We start from the raw sequence: 19,780 nt of genomic DNA, 5'->3' as shown, positions 1-19,780 counted from the left end.
CTTTGTTTTTCTTATTTCATTGTAGAATGAGTTCAATATATGTCTGTGTTTATATCTGTGTCCTCATTCATACCTACCCTATGTCTATACCCATACTTACATCTAATTTTTTTATTATACTTTAAGTTCTGGGGTACATGTACAGAACATGCAGGTTTGTTACATAGGTATAGACATGCCATGGTGGTTAAGATATATAGACCATTCATGTGACTATCTGATGGATGGTGCTGTTGGCATCTAGTGGGTAGAGGCCAGAGATGCTGCTAAATATCCTATAATGTCCAGGACAGCCACTAGCAACAGGGGCTAGGGGCTATTTGTTCTATTTGTTCTATATAGGCCAAATAGAACAGAACAGAGCTTCAGAAATAACACCACACATCTACAACCATCTGATCTTTGACTTATACCTATTTTTTTTAAATCTTAACTTACCTTAGACCAGGGTTTCTCAAGTTGGCTAAAACTGACATTCAGGGCTGCATAATTCTTTGTTGCTAGGGGCTGTCCTGGACATTATAGGATATTTAGCAGCATCTCTGGCCTCTACCCACTAGATGCCAACAGCACCATCCATCAGTTTTGACAACTAACTAGACATTGTCAAATGTCCCCTGGAAAGCAAAATTACCATGTCCCTCCCCAACGGAGAGCCACTGTCCAAGAGCAGCAGCATGACAAAGTGGACCCTTGGTTTGGCTAAGGCTCTAAGATCACAGATTTCAAAGGATCCCTAAATATCAAAGCAAGGTACTAAATCACTTCGGCAAGATTTTCCAAGGAAGTCACTGAAAACCAGACGGTTGTTCTAACAGCCTCCACTCAAGAGGCAACTCAAGGAAGGCTCCTGCTAAGTGATGTCGGAGAGCAAGCCTCCTTCACCCTCGCTTAGGGCCCAAGTCATGACTTCTTTCCTGATTTCTTCTTTCCATTTATTCTTGGCCTATTCAGGAAGGAGATGGCAGCATCATGGTTCTCTCATTTATCTTCTTAGTCATTTTGTTTATTACTCTACAAGCCACCCTGTCCCTATCTAATCAGGGGGCTGCTTCCTGTTTTTGTTCACTGCCATTCATCCTGCTGGGGTGATTTTTATCATCAAACAGTATGAAAATAGAATGTTAGGAATTGGCACCCTTCTCCTGTCAAGGGGCCATGAGGCTGGCCAGTTGGCTTGGGCAGAAGATACGGAAACAGCACAAGACCCAGGCGTGCATTGTCTGCAGGACAAACACCCAAGCATGCCTCAAGTTCCCTTCACATGGACTCCCCTCAAAAAAATAAAAATAATGATGCAATTTGTTTAAACCTGAAGACATGTATTTACAAGCATTTCATGGCCATTCTTCCTGGAGAGTGGAGGGAATTTTCATAGTTTGATGAATGGGTTCCGTCTGCCATCTAAATGTACTCAAAGGTGGGCATTTCCATTCAAGGGTGGCTCTCTACTTCCGTTTTCGTTCAATGCCTGTAGTCCGGAAGGAGCCTTGGTTCTCAGTGATGCAGGAGAATGGAGGTGTGTGGGTGAGGACTTGTGGACTCCAGATCTCTGGAAGAGCAGGAAAACTCAATGACGTGAATGCCTTAAAAGGCTTTTTCTATAGACCCAACGGTTTTGCCATCGCATGACCTTAGATGACTCATTAAATGCCTGATGGAAGAAAGCGTAGTGGTGCTCAGAATTGTTCCATTAGTTTCCCTCTGTGACTTCTAAATCAAAGTGTTGACTCAGTGCTGATGTGTCAAGCACCTATCAAGTGCCTGGCATAAGAAGAGCTGCTTTAGGGGAAGAGCAAGAAGCAAGTCCAAGAAGGAAAAAGCATAGTTTATATTTATTGAATAGTTTCTTGTTTTTCAACACTCAGCCAATTTTCCATTTCTTGTACAGCTTCATTGGCAAATGCTGCTTGTCCATTTCTTCTTATTATAAAATAGCCCCAAGTTCGATATCCCAGTGACACCATTTATTACATGTCATTTGGATGCTGACCTATCACTGTCCATGAATGGCTTACATGCGTTCACTTGCCATCCCAGACCCATAGCAAACGTGGTTAATTAATCAGCACATCCTTTTCCCTGTTTATTGCTATGGTGGCCTTAGAATCCTTCCAGAAGGCATCCCAAAGTAAAAATTGTTACCCGCTTTTCCCCATTAGAAGCTTTATTCGATTGAACACTATTATCGGCTAAGCAAAGAGCAACCTAGCTGAATTAATTCACACCGGCATGCAAATAGCTCTTAATCTTTTCTTTACTTTAGTGTTGGCAGATAAAATACAGAACTCCCAGTTACGTTTCAATTTCAGGTGAACAATGAAGAAAAGAAAATTATTCACTGTTCATCTGAATTTCAAATGTAACTGGGAGTCCTGTATTTTTACTTTGGAACTCTGGCCTTGCTACCTAACATCCACTTTTTGAAACAGGGTTGTGAGGCTTTAACAGATTTATATAATCTGTGATGTTCTCATTTTCGGCCTGGGTGACAAAGAGGTGAGATTTTTACTAGTAGATGTTGGGAGGGGAAATAATTTGGAGCCGGCTGGAATAGGCAAAGAGAGCCTTTCTTTGTCCTGAAATTGTACTCCATCTTCCTACTCTGCCTATAGACAAGTCGCAGGTACAGAGACACATCAGGATTCAATAGCTTTTGCATGAATAACCCCTTCAACATTGCTTTGGGAATGGGAGCTGGAAAGACAACCTGTCTCTAGCCAACTTTTTGTCACCTGTTCTGTCTTTGAGGATTTGAGGATGTGGACTTCCCCCGCTCGTTCCCCCACCCCCCCGCCACTGCCGGAGGGAGCTCAGTGGTAAAGATCAGGTGGGAAGAAGAGGTGTATGCCTGCAAGGGATCTTAAAATATCTGTGCACAATTTAAGATGCTGAAAGCCAAGATGAAAACACCCCTCTGCATTTGAATTGGCTGTGCCCACATTGCCTTTTCAGACAGAGCTGGTAAAGACCAGCTTTACCTGTCACATACAGGTGTAGCCTTCCTGCTTGTCCAGCAGATGAATGTTCAGATGGATGCACCATGACTTGCAGGGTGTACCATCCCCTGATTTTAAAGTGTGCAGAGGACGGCAGGTGGGCATGCCATTTGATAGCAAGTTCTCCATCTCTGCCAGTCGTTCCCAAACTTTGCTGTACATTAGAGTCACACGGAGAGGTCTTCTCAATCCGAATATTCATGTTGTTCTCCAGACCAATCAAATCAGAATGTCTGGGGCTGAAGGCCAGGCATCCACAGGACTTGAAGATCTCTAGGTGATTCCAATACGCAGTCCAGTTTGGGAGCTACTGGTCTATGTTTAATGCATTTTTTCCTGCTCCAGCAAACACATCCTCAGCTAGACATCCAGGAATATGACTGCGAGGGAGAAGTCGCCTTTCCTTGTCCTGCCAGGGGGAGGAGGATGGAGGAGGGAGGGGGTCCCTTCAGGATAGAGTGGCATTGTTTTGTATCAGTTTCTGGCTTTCTAGCTTGGCCACGCTGGCGGAACAAAGAGGGCTTCATACAGACAAAAGCGCACTGTTTCACCTAATGAGGAACAGTTGAGAGGTCTGGAGACAGCACCCCATCAGGGAGGGACAGAGGGCGGCAGAAGAGAGGGTTGTTGGGCTGGCCTAATGAAGACCAGTTGAGAGGTGCCAGCCAGACACCAGACTCGCCTTTCTTTGTGAGCCCCCAACACCCTCCCCCTGCCACCTCTCCTGTCTCAAGAGGTTTGGCCTTGCCTCCAGAAAGGGAGAGAGACATGCTTAGATTCATCTGTCACAGTGATGGATCCTGACCCCGTGACCTCTTGAGCCATGCCCTCCGGCCTCTGGATTTGACCTTTCCAAAGAGGCCCCAGTCTTTGGCCAGAAGGTCCCTATTGACTACCTGCTCGTGACCACCTGCTGAAGCAGCCCCTGAGAAATTAAAGCCGGCAAATGGTTCACCAGGGACTCTTTGAGGCCTTGCAGGAGTGCAGTGTCCGGGGCCCATGAACCAATCTCTCTAATTATCTGCTGCAGGATGCCTTTTGACTTGTAGCTTCGTTGAACTGCAGGGCTTTTAAAAAGCAGCACTGTTGAGACCAAGTGAGAGGAAGAGAGTTGTTAGAGAAGCTTTGGGATTACGTCTTTGCTTTAAGGACTCCCTGGGAAGTAGAGAACACTTGCAGTGGGGTGAGCTGGGGGGATTTTGCTCTCCAGGGACTCTAGCTTTCAGAAACACAGCCAGCTTCAACTGAAGACCCTGCTTTGGGGCCTTTCCTGGAACGTAGCTCTACAAGCAGAACTGCATTTACCCAGAACCTGAGCCCCTACCTAGGTCCATGTAGCGTTTATAACATACAACATTGACATTTTATTTTTGTTTTTTTGAGACAGGGTCCTGCTCGGCTGCTCAGGCTGGAGTGCAGTCATATGATCTCAGTTCACTGCAACCTCCACTTCCTGGGTTCAAGTGATTCTCCCGCCTAAGTCTCCCAAGTAGCTGGGACTACAAGTGCACACCACCACATCTGGCTAATTTTTATTTTTTATTTATTTTACCTTTTTCGGTAGAGACAAGGTTTCACCATGTTGGCCAGGCTGGTCTTGAGCTCCTGACCTCAAGTGATCTGCCTGCGTTGGCTTCCCAAAGTGCTGGGATTATAGGCATGAGCCACCTCACCTGGCCAACACTGCCATTTTTGTGGGTTAAAAATTGTTCAGTATTGACAATTTCATATAGTTGAAGTTAATAACTGAATTTGGGTAAATTGTATCTTTTGCAAATAAGGAAGTGATGGCATATCAGTTATCTATTGCTACATAACACATTGCCCCCAAACTTAGGGGCTTAACACAGTAAACATTTATCATCTCAGTTTCTAAAGGTCAGAAATTCAGGAGTGGCTTAGCTGGGTGGATCTAGTGTCTCTCATGAGGTTGCAGTCAAGATGTCACTCAGGGCTGCAGTCATCTGAAGGCTGAACTAGGGCTGGAGAATCTGCTTCCAAGACGGCACCCTCACATAGCTGCTGGAAAGAGTCCTCGATTCCTCACTGAATGGGCCTCTCCCAGAGTGGCTTGAGCGTTTTCATAACATGGCCACTGGCTGCTTCCCTCAGAATAAATAATGCAAAACAGAAAGCAAGGAGGAGCTGCATTGCTTTTTATGACCTAGTCTTGGAAGTCACGATCTGATATTTCCACAATAACCTATTGGTTTTGCAGGTCAGCCCTGTTCAGCATAAGAGATATAAAAGTGTGTGAGTACCAAAGGCAAAACTCATCTTGGAGGTTGGCTACCCCAGAGGGACCCTGTTTACCACCCTCCTCTGCAACATAACAATTTACTGATCCTGTGGCTACTTCCTTTCCATACTTCCTGATATACTTTGTATCATCCGAAGGCTGAGTCTCTTTGCCACCTCTCTCCTCCTCCCTCCACTATATTAAACAGGAATCTTTCTGGCCAGGAGGTCTGAAAACTTGCAGCTTGAGAAGTAACAGAACAGACAGTGCTGGTAAGCACAGATACCCTTGGCTGTTCAGCATCCATGGTTTTCACCCCTACCTCCTCATTTAAGGGAATTTCAAGCCTATGACAAGAGAAGCATTGTTATGGCATTCATTTTTTAATTGATTTATTCGATACAGACCTCCCAAGAAATTCTAGCTTATGTATTTTCTCATCAGTAATTATGTATAAATCACCTACTATGCACATAATAGGATAGTGATAGCTGCTACTATTTACTCATGGTTTACTGTGTGCTGGATCCTTGAGTAAGGGCTTTGCTTGTCTTATCTCATTTAACTTTCATAAACCTTGGAATATAGGCACTATTATTATCTGAGTTTACAGTGAATAAGATTCAGAAAGGCTGAAACTTTTCCACTCTCACATGGTTTCTAGGTTAGGATTTGAAGGCAAATGTGTATAATTGGAGTTTGAGTTTGCAGCCACGATCATGAATGTGTTTGAATACAGGGGTGGGGAGGGTCGAAACAGACATCCACTGTGCAGGTTCATTTTGGGTTGCTATAAAGGAATACCTGAGCCTGGGTAATTTGTAAAGAAAAGAGGTTCATTTGACTCCCTCTCTCGCTCTTTCACCCTCTCTCTTGCCATGTGACATGCTTGCTCCCCCTTCACTTACGGCTGTGAGTAAAAGATTCTCACGAGTCCTCACCAGAAGCCAAGCCGTTGCTAGTGCCATGCTTGTACAGTCTGTGGAACTGTCTGTGGATCATCCATCAGCAGAACTCCTAACAATAGTGGGAATACATTGTTTATTTGTGAAGGAGGATCACAGCATTCTGTATCCACTTCTAATCTAATTGAGAAAGTCACACATGCTCATAGAACAGACTCACAGATATACATAGAGACACACACACACCCTCCCACACTCATCATCATCAGTTCCAGGCAGCATTAGGAAGTTCAGCTATAGGACTTACCTGACTGTTCAGAGGAGGGGAGAAAATGCATTTGAGAATTTCACAGAAATTTATTTCCTCTGAGCTTTCCCCAATTATCAGTGTTAAATCCTTCTACCTCTGCTCTCAGCACAATTACACCCAACTCTTAAGCAGAATACCAACGTGCATGGGACACAATGCAACAATATATACAGATTCACAACAGAACACACACAGTATTATATACCTACATACAAACGCCATTCACTCACACATATCCTCAAGTGTGCACAATATCCATATACACATATGCACATGTTCACAGCACACACTCATTTAAACACAACACATAGCCCACACCCCCAAAGTGCCTGCATACGTACACAAATATAGACAGGGAAGTTGGTCTAAAGTCAGCGAGAGAATTTGATGAAGATAATATTATATTTGAAAATCTTATTAAATTGCCACTGTGAAAGACACATGGGGAACTGGACAAGTTACGGGAACAACAGAGACATATCCTACGCCCTCTGTGTAGGGTAAGGTATTGATTAAAGAGAGTGGTGAGCAGAGATATGCCGATATATTTACTGTACTCACTCTCCTCTCTCTTTCTCACTAGTTGAGTTTGTGTCAGATAAATAAGCACATATTTCTCTACTACATCACATTAACTGGACAGAAACCACACACACACACACACACACACACCCCTCAACAATGGATGAGAATTCCAGCAAAGATGGAAGCCAAGAATTTCTTCCTTTCCTGTTGGACTTTTCCTTCACTCCAGTTCCAAGTCATCTCATCAGTGGAGAAGACTCCCCAGTCATGGAATGAAGAGGCTGAGGCTGTCCTCACCACTTTCACATTGGTCGCCAAATCTGTGAACCTAGTTGTCAATAAGAAGAGAGTGTGGAAGGAGATTTCCAGGCCCAGCGAAGCTCTCTGTACTAATTACCAGCCAGCCTCTTATTCCAGGCGCAAACACTTTGTCGTCTGAAGGGGCCATTTCAGATCATACAGGGTTACCTCCTCAACTTCACTTGTAATTGGAACAGTGCTCTCTTTTCCTGAAGCAGTTAACTCTTTTCCCCTTTTTTCCCTGAAGTCTCTTTGCCTGTTGAACTTCTGTTGTTTTGAGCAGAGAATACCATCCCCATGACTGTGTGATCACTCCCCTTCTCTGGAAGGTTCATCTGTGCTGGGGGCTGCCCATCTGCACATTCACCCTTCATCTGTCATCAAGGGCTTCCTTCCATCCCCAGGTCCCATTTCAACATTCTCCTGCTTTACTACAGCCCATAACTCTCAAGCAACTGGATTAACATGGTGATTTATCTGCAAAATTCCTTGAGTGAGGGATGAGGAGGAAGGAAGCCCAAGAGAGACCCTTGTCCCTGAATGTTGAGTGGTTATTCTGTGCACTAAGTCAATGAGAAAATAAGCTCTGGGGTTTGGGGTAAGGGAGGTGATGGAATGGTTTGGGTTTAGTAAGGGGGTGTTATCATTCTGGAAACTTTCAAGATTTCCTCTCCTTCCTCTGCCCAAGCTATATAAATAACCTTGCCCATTTTTGTTGGTGATCTCACTCTTGGATTATCCAGTGCTACCCCACTTACCCATCTTATTTCAGAGACCCCCTGACTGGTATGCTGATGCCTGGTGATTTCATTCGTAACTACTTGGCCATACTTAGGAAAAGCATTAAACAGAAGACCAAAAGAACTGTCTTCCTGTTCCACCATCAAGGTGGGGGTGAGGAAGAAAATAGGAGGAAGAGATGGAAAAAGAAATTGTGACCAGGATCTCCCCCCAGCCTGAGCTGGGCTATGATAGTCTCAATTAATATGCCTGAAAATTCCATATTAACTAATAGTGACTAGCCCTATTTATTCACAACCTGTACCTCCTTCTGTTGTGGGTGCCTTTTCTACGAGTTGGGAAGTGATAATCTAATGACACTCACTCTCCTTGGATGGCTTAGATTCCCATGCCATGTGTAAGCCAGTCAGTCTAGACCAGGCGTCCCCAAACTACGGCCCGCGGGCCGCATGCGGCCCCCTGAGGCCATTTATCCAGCCCCCCGCCGCACTTCAGGAAGGGGCACCTCTTTCATTGGTGGTCAGTGAGAGGAGCACAGCATGTGGTGGCCCTCCAATGGTCTGAGGGACAGTGAACTGGCCCCCTGTGTAAAAAGTTTGGGGACGCCTGGTCTAGACCAAGGGCACAGTTTGCTAATGTAACACACAAAGGGGCCAAGACATGTTTTCTCACCTCTCTCTAGCCCTCCATTTAATTATGGCATTTCAAAGGCTCCAGAACATTAGGCAGGAGGAAGGTGGCAATGCCCCTTGTACATAATAAAAGTGCAGAGGGGGTGCCTGGAGCAAGATGATGTCCTCTGAGTTGTGTGGCCCCTAATCCCAACTTAAACACAAGTTAGGAGACTCCCTAAAAAAGTGATGTACATTTTACTGCGGGAGGGCTGAGTCTTCCGTGAACATCCATCCTGTGGGAACTGTGTTATTCCTGTTGATCTCCCTAGAAGCCACAGGAACTTGGGAAGCTGAGATGAGAGAATAAAAATAATGAACAGGAGAATAAAAATAAACATGTGAGTAGAGAAATTGGTCAGGTGGTGATAGAAACAAAACCCTTCATCTACTCTAAGTTCCAGCTGTTGGCTCAAAAGACTTCAGGGTGATACTCTGAAATGAAGCTCAGAGTTCAGTAAAGAGTCCTTGCTGCAGGGTTTTTAAAATTCCCCATGGTTTACCCCTCTCTACTTAAAGTACCCCCCTGCCCTGCACTGCCCTTTATTGCCTCTGTTTCAAAAGGGTGTCAACAAGCCATTGGAGATCAATACACATTAGTCCATCTGTTTTCACTTTGAGGTGCCACATTCAGCATATGTCTTGCAATTCTTCTGATTGATTACTTCAAGCACTGACAGTTTGACTTTGAGTTGGAGTTCTCTTCCCTTATCTACAGTTATAGTTTAACTTGCAGTCAACCAAGTTTTCAATAACAGCTCTGGTTATGAAAGACCATTTTTGGTCAAATCAGAGAGTCAAGTCACACGCCCTCATCCAAAAACATTGCACCATGGGTATGTTCTCTGGCCCTTTGAGTTTGTTCATTACTTTTTATTATCAGCCAACCAAAGATTGGCCCAATGCAAATCCATGTATTTATACAAGACTCTACAGAACTGTTCTACCTTCTCGAGGTGGACAGATGCCAGTGTAACCAGCTGAATTTGGAAGATCAACCCGTGTACAATGAAATGAGGTAAAGATTAAATTCAGTCTGTGGTCTCTCCAAATGCATCCAGTCAGTTATTGATGAGCAGACTGTAGAGGGCATGAGTAACTGTGCTCCAATAAGCAATATTTTTAAATATAATTTTATAATAAGAACTATCTCTCACTGTTCCAGCCATTAATCCTTGAATAAGAAAGACAAGGGGTCAGATGACTGCGATTTGGGATATTTCAATGTTTGTGTTTGTGAATGCAAAAGTATGAATTACTGAAGGCTGGCCAAAACCACATCATGAAACCCCTAATCACCCATGCCGCCGAGTGGCATTTTAGTACAGATAATACAAAAATGAATATTCAAGATGTCATTTTTCTTTGGTTTTGGATTACGTGCCATGACTGTTTCTTTTTCCTTAATGTTTTCCACATTCAATATTATTATTATTATCATTATTAATTTTATATAACCTCAAAGCATTGTAGAATTGCAGAGATAGAACAGATTTGGTGGATTAGGCTCATAATTTTCAGACCATGTTTAGTGAAGGCTCAGGGTTCTAGAAAGAAGCCTGGGGGAGTAAGAGAAGAACAATGGGGGGCGCAGGTCCCCGTTATACAGACTGCACACAAGGAGTGAGACCTTCTAAGCTGGTTAGTGCCATAGCTGGTACTAGAACCTTGATCTTCTGGTTCTTAGATAAAACAAATACCTATGGCTTTAAGGTTTAAGAATATCATTCCAAAAATGCAAACCTTTCTAAAAACCTGACCAATAAAACTCATAGAGCTTTAAAAGGTTTGGTCCAAGAATCGCAGCAAAAATATTTCAAATACAAAATGTCTAATAGTAGTTTTAGACATTTGAGTTATCATCATTTTACTCTATCAAAGTTGGTCTGCAAATGTGGGATTAGAAAAATATAGAGATTAGGCAGGGCATGATGACTCACACCTGTAACCTCAGCACTTAGGGAGGCTGAGGCGGGAGGATCACCTGAGGTCTCGAGTTCAAGACTACTAGCCTGGCCAACATGGTGAAACTCTGTCTCTACTAAAAATATAAAAATTGGCCAGCATGATGGCAGGTGCCTATAAACCCAGCTACTAGGGAGACAAGAGAATCACCTGAACCTTGGAGGCGAAGGCTGCACTGAGCTGAGATTGCACCACTGCACTCCAGCCTTGCTCTGTGTAAAAAAAAAAAAAAAGAAAAATACAGGATCAAGTGTGTCAGACAAACTGCCAACCAGTGCAGTGTGTTTGTGTGTGTGCGCATGTGTGTGTGTGTGTGTGTGTGTGTGTGTATGAAGTATGTGTCTGTTTAGGGGTGTTTGTTTATGTGTACATGACTTGTGTGTGGACTGTGTGTGAGTGGAGTCTGTGTGTGGTATGAGTGTCTGTAGGGTGTGGGTGTTATGTATGTGTATGCCAGTATGTGTGATACATGTGTGTATGGAGTATATGTGTGACATGTTTGTGGGTATGTACATGCAGTGTGACTATATGTGTGATAAGTGTGTTTGTACAGTGTAAATACTAAGTATGTGTATGGCTCTGTGTGTGATACATGTGTTTATAGAGTATATATTTGTTATGCATATGGGTATGTACATGCAGTGTGACTATTTAATGCAAATGTGTTCGTGTGTGGTGTGCATGTGTGTTTATGTGGAAGGCGTGTGAGTGTATATGTGAGTATGTGTGTTGTGTATATGTCTGCATGATTCTTTTGTATGTGTTTGTGTGAGTGTGGTGTCCGGATATGAAATGTGTGAGATACATGTGTGTGTGCTGTATGGATGTATGTTGTGTGTATAGATGTGTGTTTGTGAATATGTGTGTACAGTGTGTGTAGAATGGGGGTCTTGGATGTGTGTGTGTGTGTGTGTGTGTGACAGAGAGAGAGAGAGAGAGAGAAAGAGAGATGAGAGAAAAACTCAGAGACCCACTGACAGACATAAAAACAGAATGTCACAGGCAGACAGAATAAGAAAAGGATTTGGGTCGGGTGCTGTGTCTTATGCCTATAATCCCAGCACTTTGGAAGGCCAAGGTGGGTGGATCACAAGGTCAGGAATTCAAGACCAGCCTGGCCAAGATGGTGAAACCCTGTCTCTACCAAAAATACAAAAATTAGCTGGGTGTGGTGATAGGTATCTGCGATCTCAGCTAATTGGGAGACTGAGGCAAGAGAATCACTTGAACTGAGGAGGCGGGGGTTGTAGTGAGCCGAGATTTCACCATTGTGCTCCAGCCTGCATGACAGAACAAGACTTTGTCTTAAAAAAAAAAAAGAGAAAAGATAGAAAAAGATTTGTAATAGTTCCAAAAGGGTAAAAATTAAAACACCCTCCTAGCTCTGAAGAGAGACTGTTCAAGATCATCAAGATTACCATCCTGGCTCCACGCATATTGGTGCAAGTTTAGGGCAAGACATGCCACCTCTTCATGATACAACTTCCTCTTCAGTGAAATACATGAATAATACGGTATCTTTCCAGGAGACTTGTGTTGAGAATTTCATGAGAGAATATACAGAAAATGTTTCAGAGAATGCCCAATACATACTTAAGTGTTTAAGAAATGGGAGCTATTATTATTTTTACCACTATTTTGATTATATCTAGTTTTATTACTATTTTTATTTATGTATATATGTTTTGAGATGGAGTCTCATTCTGTCCCCTAAGCTGGAGTGCAATGGTATGATTTCGGCTCACTGCAACTTCCACCTCCTGGGTTCAAACAATTCTCTTGCCTCAGCCTCTCAAATAGCTAGGATTACAGGTGCCCACCACCACATCCGGCTAACATTTTGTGTTTGTAGTGGAGACAAGGTTTCATGTGTTGGTCAGGCTGGTCTCAAACTCCTGACCTCAAGTGATCCACCTGCCTTGGACTCCCAAAGTGCTGGGATTAAAGTCACTGATCCCAGCCTTATTATTATTATTACCCAATTATATGCCACTTGTTCAAAATTGAAAACTTCCCACAAGGTACACTGTTTTCCAGCTCCCACCACTCACTCTTTTATAAGGTGTTTCTGGAATTCTTTGACTTTCTGTAAAAGTCTCCAAATATTTCAGGAGTAATTCTCAAGTATAGTAACTTTTCAAATGCAGGATGCCATTGCTGTCACTGCATTGATTATTGAGAAAATAAATAAACAGCAAAACAATGCAAGGAATGGTCACCATATCCTGATTTTCCAGATACACAATCTTCTCTTCATGAAAGGAATGAAATTCTTTTTTTTTGAGATGGAGTTTCGCTCTTGTTACCCAGGCTGGAGTGCAATGGCGCAATCTCGGCTCACCACAACCTCCGCCTTCTGGTTTCAGGCAATTCTCCTGCCTCAGCCTCCTGAGTAGCTGGGATTACAGGCACGCACCGCCATGCCCAGCTGATTTTTTGTATTTTTAGTAGAGACGGGGTTTCACTATGTTGACCAGGATGGTCTCGATCTCTTGACCTCGTGATCCACCCACCTCGGCCTCCCAAAGTGCTGGGATTACAGGCTTGAGCCACCACACCCGGCGCAGGAATGAAATTCTTTATTCATCTTTCAGACTTGGCTTATTAATTTCCACAGAGTTGTTTATGGCTGTTAATAAGGAGAATTTTAATTTACAGAGGAAGTAGAGGAAAGGGGATGGAAATGAATATCTGCCTTCTATAAATCAGACTCTTTACGGCACCAATTTCATTAAATATTTAAAATAATCCAATGATGTTCGGATTAGCATCTCCATGTTACACAGCAGTACAGTGGGACTTCAGGAGGTGATAAAATTTCCTGCCTAATGTGACACAACCAGAAAATGGCAGTGACACCATGCTGCTTGGGCCCACCCAAGAATGTAATCTTCTAGACCAAGAGCATTAAGAAAAATAACAAACAAAAGAGGTGGCATGATTCCATCCCGAAAAGATGGTAGCACCTGAAAATCCAGAATTTTCAGGGTGTGGTTCCACGAGCAGCTTAAAGGGAACACAGTGTCCCCCTCCCCTCCCTGGGGTGTCTTGTTTCACTTTCCTTGACTTCTCCACAGACCAGCAGAAGACCCCATCAGAGAGGAAGCTCAGAAGGTACAAATCCCAAATTTACCCAGCCCGGGAACATCCAGAGACCAGTAACTTCCTTGTCTCCCAGTTTGGCTGTCTCTTTTTCTTTGGTAACCACCCCACTTGTTTTCATTTCTCATTTCTTTTTCTTGCATGTAGCCCTTGGCTTGTTTCCATGCCACCCAGCTCCTACAATAGAAGCGATAGGAGATTTTCTCTTACAGCAACATTCCTTGGGTGTTAAAGTTGCTTTGTTTTAAAAAGGCTGATGGTGGCTTAGCCACAGAAGATGAACATGATGCTTTGGCTCCTTGCTGGGGAGGCGCCTGTGGGATGGTGTCACCTGTCACTGGGAGACAAAGAAAGTTGTGCTCTGTCACTCTTTGGGTGGTAATTCTGTTGAAGTCACTGACCCTGCTTGCTCAAATTCTGTCTCTGCGTCTGATGGGGCGAAGGCTTTTTAAAGGCTCTTTCCCACATGCCTTTTGTGAACGCCACTGTCTGAGACAGAGATCTGGGGTTTTAGGACACCTCCTTTTAGTGCCTCTCATGACTTCATCTTTCTGCTTACTGCTCTTGAGAAAATGGGCTTCACACAATAGAGAGATCTGTGACTCTGCCTGGCAGCTTTCATAGGAGTTAGCAGAACGAATGAGGTAACATCTTTTCTCTTTTTGCCCATACTGGAATTTTGGAGTGTAAAGATAGTGTGCTAAGTCTTCTTGTTTATAAACTTACTTTCCATGAGCCTTCAGATAAAGGAGAACTAGTTTTATTTAAAGCAAGCTAATAGCATTAATTATGAGAAATACAATAAAGTTTTTTTTTTCAATCCTAATGATTAGCAAAAGACCAATACTGAAATTATAAAGAAGAAAACTCTAGAATCTTCCTTGATGACACCAATTCATGTATAACCCAAATACCCACGTATTTGGTATTGCATTCTATAATTATTTGTCAAATGCCTGCTATACACTAGGCATTGTGATAGGCAGCAGATACACAAGAACAAACAAGATAGGCATGATTTCTCAGGGAGTTGAGAAGCTACTGGAGAGGACAAGCACCCAGACACTGTATAATAAATCTGGTCTAAAGAAGAGAGGGTCCTAACTCACTGGGGATCAGTGAGAGTGCTCAGGATGAAGTAATGTTCAGAGAATCCCGTACCTGGTCCTCTTTCTCCATTGTGTCGGGCCCAAGCTTAAATGGTAACATCTGAAAGCTTACTTCTCTGACCCAGAAGATTCTATGATCATGAAGGTGATGATAAACCCTTTCAGCTCGGCACCATCCATCATATCGTGACATTCAGAGGTGATGTCAAATCTTTGATGTGAAATCTTGTTTTGAGATTTGTTTTCCATCATGACATAATTTTGGGGTCTAAGTCTATCTTTCTATGTTGTATATGAGAGTATTCAGTGATGGAGGGGTGTGTGTGTGTGTGTGTGTGTGTGTGTGTGTGTGACTTTTTTCTTTTCTGTAGTTTAGATCTTAGTTACAAAATAACTGTAATATAGTCTATTAACCATCCTTTATTGTAGAGTTTTAAGAGCTACAAGGAAGTAGTCAATCCTCCTACATTTCTGGATACTTATAGGGAGAAAGAATAAACACTTTCATGATTGCTGTTATTAAAAGGAAAAAATTAAAAAAATACTTTAGCTCCTGATTCTTGAAGAATTTAAGGTTTTGAATACCCATGCACAGGGAAAAAAGAAAACCTACCATGAATTAGTAGATAATAGCAAAGTATATTCCCCATACCATATGAAAAAACATTTGTATCAAATATTAATATGCCTTTGGAAAAGTTGTTTCCTCTTTTTGTACCTAATTTTGTAATTGTGAAACCAGGAGGATGCACTAGATAAGCTCAAAATTTATTTCTACTTCTAAAATTTCAAGTCCTTGCCTTAGACCTTAACACATCTCATGACATTAAGATATTCTAAGTCACAGCCTAGAGGCACTTCCAAATGGCTTTTGATGTATAACACCAGATAAAGCAACTGGGTGAACTTTAAGATATGACCTTAAGTAAAGCTGCAGAGAAAACTCTTAAACAGTTCCATCTCTGAGGTTCCATCTTCTCTTGGAAGACTGATATGCCCTCCTAAAATCCAGGGTGTAAAAATATTCCAGGGGATGCTTTGAGAAACAGGCAAGGGAAGGTGGAGAGGGACAGATGAGGACTTGTCAAAGTAGACACCAACGAATGTGCAGCCACTGACTGACCCAATGGGTGAGTTGACAGATGGATGAAGTTTCTGTCTCTAATCTGGGAGGTGGTTCAGTCACCAAAGTGGAGTAAGGACATCCTTCCCTACTAAGATAGAACAAGTGCTAAAAGTGGTATTCAAAGGACTGGGTTCAAATCTGCCCCCTCCTGACATATATACATATATACACTTGCTATATGACCTTAGTGGGTTTTAGTACTCTTTTTGACCTTCTGACGACGACGACGACAACGACGATAGTGATGATGATGATGATGATGATGATGATGATGATGATGGTAGTGATTAGAAGTAGGGTCTTGCTATGTTGTCCAGGCTGGTCTTGAACTCCCAGCCTCAAGCAATCATCCTGACTCAGCCTCCTGAGTAGCTGAGATTATAGGCCACTGTGTACAGTCTTCAGATGGTTAAATTGGTAGAATATTTTCATGAGAATGCAACGAGATCATTTATTTAAGAGTTATTGGCTCATAGTGCATGCTCAATGAAAATACTGACTCTAATTAGAATAATGATTTCGCTATGGTCTGTAAGTTTGTGTCCCCTTCAAATTCTTATGTTGAAATCCTAACCCCAAGATAAAAATACTAGGACATAGGGCCTTTGGGAAGTTATTAAGTTGGGAGAGGAAAGCCCTCAGGAATATAATTAGTGCCTTTATTAAAGAGGCTCAAGGGAGCTCATTTGTCCCTTCTGCCAAGTGAAAGTATAGCAAAAAGATGGCTATCTATGAGCCAGGAAGTGGCCCTCACCAAACACGAAATCTGTGGGTGCCTTGATCTTGGACTTCTGGTCTCCAGAACTGTGAGAAATAAATTTCTGTTGTTTACAAGCCGTGGCAATTTATAGTGGTTCATTACAGCAGCCTGAATGCATGGAGATTTCTCCACTCAACACCCCCGAGAAGCAGTGGAACAACTTGGTAGTCAAAGTCACCGAGAATGGGAACAGCCAGTCCGTGTTTGTGCAAACGCCCTGTTCCCGCTCTCTCACCTCACCCCTGTGTTTCCTTCTTTCAGGTCTCCCCATCTACACCCTGCCTTTCTTGAGGTCAGATGCTGTCCCCTGTACTCGGGCAGTCTTCCCTCACTTCTTTTACCCAGTGAGCTATTTTTATTCTCCAGGCCTCAATTTACGTTATCTCCAGCGTTCTCTCTCTTTTTTTTTTTTTTTTTTCTGAGACGGAGTTTCGCTCTTGTTACCCAGGCTGGAGTGCCATGGCGCGATCTTGGCTCACCGCAACCTCTGCCTCCTGGGCTCAGGCAATTCTCCTGCCTCAGCCTCCTGAGTAGCTGGGATTACAGGCATGCACCACCATGCCCAGCTAATTTTTTGTATTTTTAGTAGAGACGGGGTTTCACCTTGTTGACCAGGATAGTCTCGATCTCCTGACCTCGTGATCCACCCACCTCGGCCTCCCAAAGTGCTGGGATTCCAGGCTTGAGCCACCGCGCCCGGCCTCCAGCGTTCTCTTAAGCTTCCCTCCCCGCTCTTCCCGGGGAAGCCCAGGTCGCCAGCCCCGGCGTGGTCTCCTGCCCCCCCTACTCGCGCTCCTTGCAACACCTGCCATCGTCGCTGCTGTCTGTCCCGCACCTCTCTTTCCCACCAGACTGTGAGAAAAAGCAAGCCGGAGCCCGGATGTTGCCGCTGTGGGGTCTCCAGCACTCGGTCCGGCTGCAGAGCGGACCGGACCCTCCGCGTACACCGGGCTGGATGCCGGAAGAGGCGCTCCGAGCACCACAGGAAGGGAGTCCAGGAAGGTGAGCACAAGATGGCGGCCGCGGGTCCCTCGGAGCGCGGAGGAGATTCCCGGCCCCCCCCCCCCCCCGGCCTTTGTCCCCTCTCCAGCCACCCTGAGGGTTCCATTCCAAGTCCCAGCACCATCAGATAATGACCTTTTTGATGAGGGCTTCCCACTTGCAGTGGAGAAGGCCCCCCGCCCCACATAAGGCCCGCTTCTCCCAACTCCCCGGGCCCCACTCCTGGTCTGGGGCCTCCCGTCCATTTTCCAGTCTGGGGCTGCGCCTGCTCTTGGAGGCGGGAGGGGACTGTCTGCGCCTTCTGCGGAGACAGTGAGGGAACATGACGTCTCCCTCTGGCCCCAACCCCGAGCGTCATTGGTGTTGGCCTGAGATCAAAGCCGCTGTTCCATTTTTAACCTCCGTAGGGCCCCACCTCACCCTGAGCATGTGTTCCTGACATTTCATTGTGAGCCAGGGGAATAAACAAAACCCACCCCCTGAGTCCAGCGAAGGACGCCTTCGGGGGAGCTCTGAACTCGGAGAGGCAGATAAGTGTTTTTCCCACTCAGGGCCCCCCTTGTGCACTGTGGTTTTTCCTGAGCTTACATGACACCACTGTAAGGGAGATGGATGGCTTTATTTTTGTGCAGAACAAATGTACAGATGGTGACCCCCCGACCAACAGAAAAGAAAAAAAAAATGAGTGTGTAGAGGCGGGAGGAGGAGGCAGGGGGAATCCATGTTGGCCACTCTTCTCCCTATCTTTTCACTTCTCCTGGGTCCCCTGAAAATGTCGCCAAAGGCCCCATCTGTGGTTACTGGAGATATTGACAGGAGCCCATTTTCTTTTCAAATTATCTGTTCATCGAGGTAAAAATAGAGGCATGCTTTTAGAATTTTAAGGCAATTATAAGAAGGTATAAGGAAGGAAGATGATGTCTGGTACAAATTAGAACTCAATAAATATTTGTGGAAGGAAGAAAAGAAAAAAAATCCCTCCAAACCCCACTACTATCAATATTTTGATGAGCATTCGTCTATATATTTATGTGTATTCCAACTACATAACAAACAGGATCATACTATATTCATATATAATGAATTCACGCTTTCTATAGATGCATAATAAATGCAGCACAATTACTGTATTTACTATGTACTGCTGTATTTACATAGAACAATTACTATGTATATGAACATCATACATTTATATTGTATACACACATATAGTATCTACTACATTACATTGTGCTATCCTGTATTGTGCTATAGTATATACTGCAATGGTTGGTTGGTTGTTTTTGAGATGGAGTCTTGCCTTGTCACCCAGGCTGGGGTGCAGTGGTGAAATCTCAGCTCACTGCAGCCTCTGCCTCACAGGTTCAGGCAATTCTCCTGCCTCAGCCTCCTGAGTAGCTGGGATTACAGGCACGCACCACTGTGCCTGGCTAATTTTTGCATTTTTAGTAGAGACAAGGTTTCACCATGATGGCCAGGCTGGTCTTGAACTCCTGACCTCAGGTGATCCTCCTGCCTCAGACTCTCAAAGTGCTGGGATTACAGGCATGAACCACTGTGGTATATGCTACTGCTGGTATATGCTACTATGCTCTAAAAAGTGCAGTAGCATGCTCCTATTACACTTACATACAGGATCGTACTGTTTGAGGTGTTTCACCATTGGCTTTTTTGTTTACCATGCCCTGGACATCTTTCCATGTCTATGAATTTTAGAACAAATTCATCCCATTTCAAGGCTACCAAGTAGCTATTTGTGTGGCCATGCTATCACTTACTTAACTACTCCAAGAGAGCTACTTATGAAACCCCCACCTTAAAGTAATCTCATACTTTAATTTTTTTTCTCTTGTGACTCTATCTCTCTGCTGTCTTGTAAGCCATATACATTCGAGGTCAGAGTTTTCTGCTTCCTCAATTGCAAAGTTGTCTGCATCAGGACAAGGGGTACACATTTGCAGAAATCCTTTTGTATTTCTCTGTGGTGCTTTGGCTTGAACAAAAGAGTCCTCTCCTCTCTGCCTTC

This window comes from Saimiri boliviensis, chromosome 7, assembly GCF_048565385.1.
Source record: "Saimiri boliviensis isolate mSaiBol1 chromosome 7, mSaiBol1.pri, whole genome shotgun sequence".
NCBI classification, from domain to species: domain Eukaryota; kingdom Metazoa; phylum Chordata; class Mammalia; order Primates; family Cebidae; genus Saimiri; species Saimiri boliviensis.
Note: the sequence above shows the minus strand (reverse complement) of the source record.